Here is a 12,227-nt window from a genome sequence, read left to right on the forward strand (position 1 = left end):
TCAAGACTAACCTGCCAACATACCTCAAGGATAACCTGCCAGCTGACATATTTTGAACTAGCAAATACAAGCCGTTGCTTCACTGACGGTAATACGAAAGGAAGGAGGGAGAAAAAGAGGGGGGGAGGGAGAGAGGCATGGGGGAGAGAGTAAAGAGGTGAGGGGGAAAGGAGAGAGGAGGGAGGGGTAGCGAGGAGGGGTGGGGAAAGGGAAGACAGTGTGAGATGAGAGGAAGGGAAGGCAAGGCAGACTGGCAGTGGAGCATTAATTGCAATTCATACTGTCTCATCAAAATGATTCTGCAAAGAATAACAGTGAAGATGGAAACAAAATAATGTCTAAAATCAATTTTCTACTGGTCATACGACAGGTCATACGTCGGCGACTAAACCGTCTCCCCCACCAGGTTTTCTGGTGAGGAGGGTGTTTGGATATGGACACCCAGCAGGATTAAAAACAAAACCTGTCAAAGGGCGGAGGAGCTCCTTGTGAGCCAACGGCCATCCATATCTAGTGCCCAACTGTGTCTGCGGACGTCCTCCTGCAGTTGGGTTACTTCTTATTAGGAGGTTGGTGGCAGGATTTGCACTCCAGCCACCGTAAAACGCTTCATTCCGCAAAACGCAAAAACGCAAAAAAATCTGAAAACCCACTCCGTGGGAGTACCTCCTGTGCAGCTTCCCTTCGCAGGGCAGCTCACCGGATGATGGGATTGGGGCAAAGCCTTCGGGACCCCCAATCTTTGATAGGAGGGAAACCACGGGGTAACATCCCTGGGTCAGATTGCGGGAGAGTGTGTCGGAGTGGTGCTGAGGTGTCGTCCACCAGACGGCGGTCTCCTTGGGTTAACCTGAGGCGGTCCCTTCGGGTGGGTGCCTGGAATGTCCTATCCCTAAGAGAGGATGATCACCTGTCTCTGTTATCATCTGAGCTCAAGCGTTGGACATCGGGATTGCAGCTCTCTCTGAGGTTCGGAGACCGGATTGCGGCGAGATAATGGTGGGTGGTTACACCTACTATTGGTCTGGTCGCTCTGATGGTTACCATACCCAAGGAGTTGCTGTAGCTGTGTCCAATAAGCTGACCCCAATGATAATTGAGGTAACACCGGTCAACGAGCGTATTATGAGATTAAGGATTCGTCACTCCTTAGGTGTCATTTCCCTGGTCTCTATTTATGCTCCGACTGAGGCGAGTGATCTTACCGTGAAGGACGCATTCTACGCCACACTCGAGTCTGTGGTTGATCAGTGCCCCAGACGAGATACACTTCTAGTCTTGGGGGATTTCAATGCATCGACTGGAACTGATAGGGATGGTTATGAGGTGTGTGTTGGTCCCCATGGGTCTGAACCAGAATAGCACTAAGTTCCTTGACTTTGCAAGAAGTCATGGACTTAGGGTGGCTGGTTCATGGTTTCAGCGCCCGCAAGCTCATCGCTGGACTTGGTATTCCAACGCTGGCGGTGTGGCAAAGGAGATTGACCATGTCCTCATTGACGGTCGTTGGAGGATGATCCAGAACTGCAGGGTCTACCGGAGTGCTCAGTTCCTCAATACTGACCACAGGCTTGTTGTAGCAACTCTAAAGCTGCACCTTAAATCCTGGAGAATGGTACCATCCCAGCCTAGGCTGGATGTTGCCAAGCTCAGGGATGAGAGAGTAGCTGAGGAGTTTGCGAACAGGCTGAGTGGACACTTGGGGGTCTGGGTGCTTTGGGGGTCCTGAAGAGTTGTGGAGCACCTTCAAGACCACCGTCCTTGATGTTGCCGGTGGATGCCTTGGAGTTCACCGCAGGGCAAAGAAGAATTTTGTCTCTCAAGGGACACTGGATACCATTGACCAGAGTCGCAGGGCCAGGCTGAATGGCAGAGCTGAGCTGTTCAGGGAGCTGAGACGTAAAACTGTACGTGCACTGAGGGTGGACAAGGAGGCCTATGTGCGAGGAATCTGTGAGGGGTAGAGCATCACCTGTGGACAGGTGATTCTCGTCCCGCTTACAGGGAATTCGCGCATTACGTTCATCCAAGCCCATCCCTCGGAGCACTGCAGTTCGAGCAGAGAGTGGTAGGCTCTTGACAGAGGAGTCTGAAGTGAAGGCCCGCTGGGCTGGTTACTTTGAGCGGTTGTACCAGGCTGATCCCCAGCTGTCGAGTTGGACGTCATAGGGTGTTACAATCCCTGTTGCTGACCCCTCGAATCAACTGTGGTCCACCATCGCTTGTGGAAACACGGGCTGCGGTGAACCAGTTGAAGCGGGGCAAAGCTCCAGGGATCTGTGGCATCCATGCCGAACTTCTCAAGGCTGGTGGAAATGCTGCACTCGCTGTCGTTGCATGCAGTTTTGTGCTCTTCCTGGAACACAGGCATCATCCCAACTGACTGGAAGAGGGGCCTTGTTGTCCCTCTCTGGAAAGGGAAGGGTGATCGCCAAGACTGCAACAACTACCGAGGGTGACGCTGCTCTCAGTGCCGGGCAAGGTCTTTGCTCGGATAATTCTTGATAGGGTTCGCCACCATCTGCTTGAGCACCAGCGTCCAGAGCAGTCAGGCTTTACACCAAAGAGGTCAACGATTGACCCGTATCCTTGCACTTCGTGTCCTCACCGAACGCAGACGAGTTTTCGGCAGGGGCTGCTTGCAGCCTATGTTGATCTCTGTAAAGCGTTCGATTCAGTGAATCGGGATGTCCTCTGGAGGATTCTTGGTCTTCGTGGGGTGCCACCGAAACTGATCGATCTGATGTCTGAACTCTACTCTGGTACTGAGAGTGCTGTGAAGTGTGGTGGTACCATCTCTGACTTATTTCCAGTTGTTACTGGAGTTCGTCAGGGGTGTGTACTTGCCCCCACACTTTTCAGCACTTGTATGGACTGGATTTTTGGGAGGATGTCGGAGAGATCAAGTTGCGGTGCATCGTTTGGCAATGTCAAGATCTCGGACCTTGATTTTGCAGATGATGCAGTCATCTTTGCGGAGACTTTAGACATCCTCTTGCGGGCCCTCGAGGTGCTGAATGAGGAGTCGGAGCCGTTGGATTTACGGATTTCTTGGGTCAAAACAAAGATCCAGGCTTTCGGTGACATCTTGGATGCTGCTGTCCTGTCTGTGTCTGTTTGTGGTGAGGATGTTGAGGTCGTGGATAGATTCACTTACCTTGGCAGTGATATTCATGTCTCCGCAGGTTGTGAGCCGGAGGTCAATAGACGTCTGGGTCGGGCCTGGGGAGTCATGGATTCACTGGATCATGGGGTGTGGCGCTGCCGGTACCTGTGCGGGAGGACGAAAGTCCGAGTCTTCAGGTCCTTGGTACTTCCAGTCTTGCTCTATGGGTGCGAGACTTGGACTTTGACCAAGGATCTGAGACGGAGACTTAATTCCTTTGGTACCAGGTCTCTTCGGAGAATCCTTGGCTATCGCTGGTCGGATTTTGTGTCCAACGAGCGGTTGCTGAGAGAGACTCGGATGAGATTTGTTACCTGCATAGTCCGTGAGCGTCAGCTGCGGCTGTATGGACATGTGGCTCGTTTTCCTGACGCTGATCCTGCTCACCAGATTCTCTCAGCGAGGGAGTCTCATGAGTGGAGGAGGCCAGTGGGCCGACCACGTGCCTCATGGTTGCAGCAGGTTGACCATCATCTCAAGGAGATGGGGATGGGCCTGGCATCTGCCTGGGGGATGGCCAGACGGAGGCCCCTGGAGTACCGGCGGAAAGTGGACGCAGCGACGCGCTGTTCTGGCACATGCTCCCATACCTGACCTGACCTGATACGATAAACACAGCCCATAAACAAACTTCTGTCCAGACAAGTCCGTGAACAAACACCGCTTGGACACATCCAGAGACAAACTCCCGTTTGGACATAACCACCATCCAGATATGTCCATAGACAGAGAGGGGAGGGGAGAGTGAGAGATGAGATGCGGAAGGAGGATACTGCACTGTATTGGGAGGGGGTGGAGCAAGGATGAGAGAGAGAGATAGAGATAGAGATATAGAGAGATATATAAATATATATTGAGATATATGGAGAGTTAACAGAAAGAATGTTATGCTTTATGAACAACACACACACACACACACACACACACACACACACACACACACACACACACACACACACACACACACACACACACACACACACACACACACACACACACACACACACACACCCAAAAGAACTGGACCCCGTGGGTCTATCTCGGTGAAACCTGTCCACTTCGTGCAGCCACACCGACTCCGAAACCACCACGGTGGGAGGACCCGAACCCACGACCCGAAGTCCCCTGCCCACGAACGAGGCCGCTCAACCACGATCACCACTGTCTCAGACCACTCCAGCCATGACCACGACCGTCTGCAGAACGCTCGTCGCCAACCACAGACCGCGCCTCAATCTCCACGATCACCGCCTGCTGAACGCTGGTCCAGACAACCACAGACTGTGCCGCAATCGCCACGATCACCGTCTGCCGAACGCTCGTCCAGACAACCACACTCCTCCTCTTGAGGAGGGAGGGGCTTCTTCTCCCCCGCCACTTGCCTCCTGATTGGACGGTGGGTTGTCAGGCGACTCGTGGTGGCCTCCCGATTGGCTGAGCGGCGGCTACCTCACTCGTAGCACGCTGATTGGTCGAGGGCCGCCACGAGGCTCCTCCTTGAACTCCGCCCACCATGGCGTCGGCCAGAGCGAGGTGAAGGTGAAGGTGATGCTGGCGTTGTAGTTGATGTTGGTGGTGTAAAAATAAAAGAAAAACCTGACTATCAAAGTAACTTTGCAGCACATGCACATTTAATTACCCATTAGACAAGGGAAGGGGAGCTATCTATCCACATTTACTTCTCAAAATAACTGAGCTATAGGACCTGTATGTTGAGTGCTCATGGCTTCCAGATTCGTAACAATATGACGACGCTGGCTTGGCAAGCGATTAACGACCACAGGCATCTGCGGAAACTAAATGAAGCCACGAACAGTTGGAGATGCCCGGAGTGTCAAACGGACAGACAGACAGTTGGACATGAACCAATTGCTTAACCCTGCTGTGTGCTTTGCGTGTATGGGCTAATTACCTTGTTGACTGGGTTGAATCAAATTGCAGTATTGTTAACGAATAACCACAGCAAGCATTGCCAGGACCACAACTTCCTGCAAGTTCATCACAAAACTTTCATAATACACTGATCCAGTACATCCACCAATTTTGGTTCCTTGTGATTGTGATGTACCATATTTTGTTACAGAGCATTGAAGCAGTTTCTTGGCAAGACTTATACCATGTGGTTTGCCATTCCTTTCCCAGCAGTTGTTAGACAGGAATTTGGAATGGCCATGGTGCCAGTGATAACTTGCTGACTCTTCACAAAGGACACCGTGGGATATTTAACATCCATCAACTTATGCCGGCATAATGGACGTCCAGTTTAATGACCATCCGAGGGATAGCACACGCATTGATGAAATACCCTGCCTATGAAACACCGGGATGACAGTTTATAGCTGGGTCGGGATTCAAACCCGGGCCATACAACTTGCAGGGATGTGTTCAGTTAACAAATTTTTATTTTGTTTTTTTTTTGTACACATCGAAGAGGCTCGTGGAAGAGATAAAACATTTCTTGTAGAGCACTCGCCAAGTGGTTTAAGCACTCCAGTAAGCAGTCCAACGAAACCGTTGATAAGGCCTAGGCCACATTTGCTCTACGGCGGCCGTATGCCCTCTGAATTGACAGAAACGTGTGGTGGCCGTAGAGAAACTGAGTTGGCCTCAGGGAGGCCATACGCCGTTTGGCTATACTTTACAGGTCGTAGGGGCGCCGTGGAATTATAGCGCGGAGTTATAACTTTTTTCATTTCTACGTTCGCCGTAGCAATTCAACAAAGCCAAGCTATGACATAGATGTGTTCAACGTCGACCGTACATAGGGCGTTCGGTGGGCTTGCGTTTTTCGTGCGGCTGCCGTAAGCTCTTCTCAATGAAAAATGAATTTTCCCAACCCCCAAAAAATTACGGCGGCCGCACTATTTCCACGGTCGCCTTGCGGTCGGTGTGACTACCTGCGGGCAACGCAGGGTCGACGCACGGTTCCCCTACGCCCGCCGTGCACCTACGTACGGCCTCCGTGGCAGTCTGCGTCGACCGTGCGTCCACCGTGCGCTACCGCTAGAGATCGGAGTACAGGTGTTTGCCTATACCAGTGTTTCTCAACCGGGGTTCCCCAGAACCCGAGGGTTCCACAAGAGGTCGCTCGGGGTTCCGTGAGAAACTAATAAATAGGCTAATGTTTTTTTGAGTAGTTTTTGTTTGATTTGATATTCGTAATTTTACTATACACGTACGGCATATTGTTGGAAACTCCTTGGTTATTATAATAGAGGCTTCAACCTCTTATATTATTTACAATTATAACAACCATAGGGAATGTTATATTATAACAACCACGAAGCGCGATGGACGCCCGGAATAACGACTCGTCATTGAACACGGCACACGGCATGTACGTGATGACGTCACCACTGATGACGTGGTCTGTCTGTGTCATTGCCAATAAATTTGACAAAAAGGGGGTCATTTTTTCCTTAAACCAGGTATCCGAAAAAAAAAAACATTATATTTACCTCGTGAACTACGATAAAAATATAAAAGAGCTAGATATTAATAATGGTATATAATAATTTTTATGCAGGGGTTCCCTGAGACATGAAAACTATTTCAAGGGTTCCACAAGGGTAAAAAGGTTGAGAAACGCTGGCCTATACAGTGGTGCCCTCAGAATCCCAATTTAATTCTTTCCAGGAGGCTGTTCGGATTGCAAAAAGTTCGGATTCCAAAAATATTTTCCCAATAAGAAATAATGGAAAGTGAATTAATCCGTTCGTGAACCCAAAGAAAACCCACTTTCCAGACATTTTAAACTGAAATTCTCCATGTTTAAGGTAAAATAAGATGAGTAAATGACCTTCGGTGGCGGTGTATTGTATGAAAACTGGTACAATCACCACATCCAAAGGTCCACACAGGCTCGAGCTCCGGCCTGGGTTCCGATCGCTCGCACACTCTGCGAGAGCGCTGCCCCCAGGGCAGCTCATCAAACATGATGCCCGCAGAACCACAATCACTTTCATCAAACGCATCGGGCTGACGTAATCATGGATATTCCAAATTACAACCGGTTTTGCTGTGAAATTCAATCCTTGCCCGACAGTCCGTCACACCACGTGATCGGATTGCTTTTTTTGTTATTAATTAAAACACAAGATGATTAAAAAAACAAACATCACAAATGAAGGTGAAAACACGAGGTAAGGCCTAAGTCACATTTGGCTCGGCGGCCGGAGGGTCTACAAAATGTACGGGCACTAGCAATTATAAAGCAGCGCAGTATTTCCACGGTCACACAATGTAGCAGTCACATATGTTTTTATTTTTCGGGTAGACGCACGGGGTATTTATAAATTGTGGAGACCGAAAACGTGGGGGTGCTGTACGGTCTTTGATTTGATGTCGCACGGTGACCTTAGGGCATCCTTGCGGCCGCCATAGAATTTTCAAGGCAGATGCAAGTTCACCTCAAGGTGCCCACAATGCGACCGCAGGGGTGCCCTAAGGCCAACGTACGGCGACCGTGGAAATAGTGCGGCCGCCGTAATTTTTTGGGGGTTGGGAAAATTCATTTTTCATTGAGAAGAGCTTACGGCAGCCGCACGAATAACGCAAGCCCACCGTACGCCCTACGTACGGTCGACGTGGAACACATCTATGTCATAGCTTGGCTTTGTCGAATTGCTACGGCGAACGTAGAAATGAAAAAAGTTATAACTCTGCGCTATAATTCCACGGCGCCCTTACGACCTGTAAAATATAGCCATATGGCATAGGGCCTCCCTGAGGCCACCTCAGTTTCTCTGCGGCCGCCGCACGTTTCTGTCAATTCAGAGGGCATACGGCCGCCGTATCCTCGCCGTAGAGCAAATGTGACAGGCCTAAAGTATCGATCGACACACGAGAGATGCTTTCACGAGGACTTCCACCGACGAACTGAATGAAGAAAGCGCGAAGATACGGCTCGAATAGGTGGGGGAGACACGTGAACAAACATGAACGCTACGTTGTGTTCGGTTTTTTTTAAAATGTATTAGGTTTTTAGAGCAAAATTTTCTCAAAAAAATTATTCGGATTCCAATTTGTTCAAACAATGGGGCATTCCGATTCTGGGGGCACCACGGTATATTATAGTTATAGTATATTCAGTTATATATACTGTTATATTTTTATTTCAGTAAAAAAAAGAACTGGTATATATACCCACTCGTTACCGTCCGTCTGGCCGCACATTCGCCTTAGGGTCCCCCTGCGGTCGCCTTGAGGCTACCTTGCGTCTGCCTTGAAAATTCTATGGCTGCCGCAGCGATGCCCTAAGGTCACCGTGCGACATCAAATCAAAGACCGTACGGCACCCCCACGTTTTCGGTCTCCACGATTTCTAAATACGCTGTGCGGCTCCCCGAAAAATAAAAACATATGTGACTGCTACATTGTGTGACCGTGGAAATACTCCGGCCGCCGTATAATTGCTCGTGGCCGTAGATTTTGGAGACCCCACGGCCGCCGTGGCAAATGTGACCCAGGCCTAAGGAACAGCTGGCTTGCTTAGCAAGTGATAGCAAGCTGATTGGTAACGGGACACATCCCCAAATGTGCAAGACCAAAGACCCTTTTCTGGTTCTGCTATTTGTGAGATCAAAAAGTTAATTTCGGGTGATTTTCTCCCTTTTCGCTGTTGTTGACCATTTTCGCTTTTCAGCACCGTCGACCCGTTTCTTCCTTGCGGCAGGTGTTCTGATTTCAAAAACCCATAACGTTCCACCATGCGCATCGGTTTGTCCATTTACTAATGAGGGGTGTTTTGTCATTGTACAATATATTATAGTTTAGATTTGTCAAACAATATTGATATGTATTATCACGAGGAATTATACAAATTTTATTTTGATTATTGTTGCAGTTGTAAACATTAAACGTAGTTATTAACCACTTGCTTTCTTCACCAACTAAACTTCACCCCCCCCTCCCCAAATTTTGTAATCATCATGTCTCGTTAAACATCAGGGGAAAACATATTTTTAAATGATTAATTACATCACAGTGCTTTCTTTCCTTGAGATGGAGCATTCCCTCCCTTTGTGTTGTGTTCATCACCACTCACAAGGTGATATGTTTTGTTGGCAAAACGAGACTCCAGCCAATCAATGTTTTAGGCCTGATGTCAACCAATTAATGAGCGTAGATTTTGATGCGGTCAATGCACCTTCATTTGGTATCAGATATGAAGCTTGTGGCCAAGTTTCATCAAAATCGTGTGTTTGGTTCAAGCTATAATAACTGAAGTGTTTCCTCACTCATTCACTGACTGACTTACCTACGGACACTGCTCAATCGCATAAGGTCACTGGACTGAAGTCCAGGTGAGCTAAAAGAAAAAAAACTGCCTGGTGTTGGCTTAATGGTTCGGGTGGTAGGCTTGAGATCCGAGGATCCTTAGTTCAAATCCCAGTCAGATCTTGAATTAATACCAGGTGGGGTTGCTTTGCCTGTCATCCTTCTGAGGTCGGCAAAATGAGTGCCAGCTTCCTGATATACTGTGTCGGAGTGGCGACACGTCCAGGATTGTGCCCAATAGTTAAGGAGACTGCTAAGGCGGCACCAATGCTCCACACAGAGTATGGTCTTGAGGGATGGATGGAGCTTAAAAACAAACAAACAAAGGAACTGATATTCTAGTTCCCCTGCCTTCTGGGTGGTATGAGAAATAGATTTGTTTTATATGAAAACTCAATGTTCAACGATTTTTGAAGTATCGCGTACACAAAAGTACATGGACGGATGATCGGTCTGTCCGTCGGACGGAGCTCATTTTAATGTCCCGTCAATGACCTTGTCGGAGGGTGGGGGATAAAAACTCATGGGGGAACAACAATTTAATTAACTTATTGTCTTTAGGCATACACCTTGTGATTCATCTGGATAAAATGTTCAACCCCAAGGCAAAACAATCTCACTTTAATGTGAGGAAATATTTGACTTTTTCATTTTCACACCTATTTTGAGAATGTAGAAAGGCTTGATTTTTCACTTTTAGAATTTTCTTCTTCTCAACAGAAAAAGGCACCCTGTTCTCAATCTTCTCCATGAAACCAATAAAGATGAACAGAAGGATAGACTCTCTGAAATTTATTTAATCATTTGGTGAAAATAAAAATGGTTGTAGATCAAACACCTTGCACAATCTACCTTGAACAGATTACCTGGAAACAAAAAGTTTCAACGCTGCAGGTGGACCCCAGAATATGATTCTGTTCAAGCAACGCTCTCGTCACTATAAGGATTGATTGTTTTATGGAAATATCGATTAAAAAGTGATCATCTGTTATGCATCATTGAAAAACGTATGAATGAGTTTAAAATACAAACTTTGTTGATAACTTGCTTGTTGTGCATTTCCAAATAACCCAAATGGGTTTCGATGAACATTATCATGGGGATGAACATTCAAATAAATATAATATGTTCTACAGTGCCATGAAGTTCCAATCAGGGTCCAATGTACAGGAAAGTAACAAAAGTGAATGGACATAGAGGGTTTCATTGCCGTTCAGACAAAGGATCCAGTACAAATGTACTTCAGTATCAATGAATACAAGGAATGTGAGACAGGAGAAGCAACAGCTCGATCTTTCAAAGGCTCGACTGTCTATTTCAATTGCTGGATAAGTCAAACAAGCGAGAAGAGACTGTCCAGTGTAAATTGAAAGGGTTCTCCATGTTTCTCTCGTACTGGAAAAGTAACCCAAACTCCCAGTACTTTAAATGGACAGGTGCTCATAACCGATTTATCTTGATTTGGAACTTGCAGATATAACTTTCAAGTTTGAGTGATGGGGTGGTATGGGATTTGATAGGATAGGGCAACACCAACAATCCCATGATGAATGGAATAAATGCAGAAGGCAACTCCACCAACAACAATCCAATAATAGAACTAGAGTTTGCAGAACAAGCAGAACTCACCGCGTCCTGAAAAACAAGAACATGGGTGGGGTCGACGAGCAGAAAATTTGATTGGTCATGATGACATAAAATTCCATTATATTTTGTCCAAGTACTGCTAAGCTATATGGTTTTGAAAGTGTTAAAAAGGTGATTTGTGTTCCACAGTGTTAACATATATAATTCAATTGAAATAAAATAACGATATTAAAGGTCGTAGAAAAAAAAATTCTCGAAGTTTACCACCGTTGATGCATCGTCTTTTACACCACCTTATATGACACGTTACCTTCATTCTTCGTGCCTGTTGTTTGTGTCCTTTATGACATCCTTAAAACAGTATGTTTCCTGTTTGTAAGGATTTTCAATTTTTTTTTGACTGCCAGATAGGCAGACAGTATAAAAAAAGGTCTCTCTCCTCTCTGTGTATGTACGATCGGGTCATATTCATATCCAAAGTACTGCTGAACTACAGGTACGTTTTCCGATATATATGATCTCAATATAACATTTAATTTAAATTAAGTTGTTCCTGATCATAAACTGATGTTTGTCGACAGATAAACAAACTGACAAACAGGCAGACAGAAGTGAACCAATTGCTTAACCCCACTTTTTGCTTCATGGGTTTGGGTAATTACACTAGGTACGCAGCACACTTCATTGATGTGCATGTCAAAGATGGGAGATGTGATAGTCTGATTTTCCATAGGATGGGAGGACCATTGAAAGGAAACGAAAACAATCCTGTGACAAGAAGAACAAATGAAGACAACATGAACAACTCCAACACCAACAATAAATCACGTGACCGAAAGGCACCACGATTGAATGCTGCGAGCATGGTGAATGCCTTGAGAAACATCTGCTTTCGCCTGTGCTGAATGGAATAAATGAGGGTTGAGTAAGTAAATTTAGGATACTGTAGGTAAGCAGAATTGTGAGACTTTGGTAATTATGCACATTAAGTTTGGTGACGATGTGCAAAGCAGTGAGAGAGTAGACAGGAAATGGAATGAGCTGATGTTTTCTTTACTCAACCGACTACAAAATCGTTCATTTTTAGAGGGAGCTTTTTCTGAGCTGTCTGGTTAAGGATGTGTAATTATGGGAATCACTTCAGCACTGTAATGAGGGTATAAGGCCAGCGGTCCCACCCGAATTTGGGTGGTGG

The sequence above is a fragment of the Eptatretus burgeri genome, chromosome 16, assembly GCF_056783735.1.
Source record: "Eptatretus burgeri isolate ZD-2024b chromosome 16, Ebu_testis_v1, whole genome shotgun sequence".
Classification (NCBI taxonomy): domain Eukaryota; kingdom Metazoa; phylum Chordata; class Myxini; order Myxiniformes; family Myxinidae; genus Eptatretus; species Eptatretus burgeri.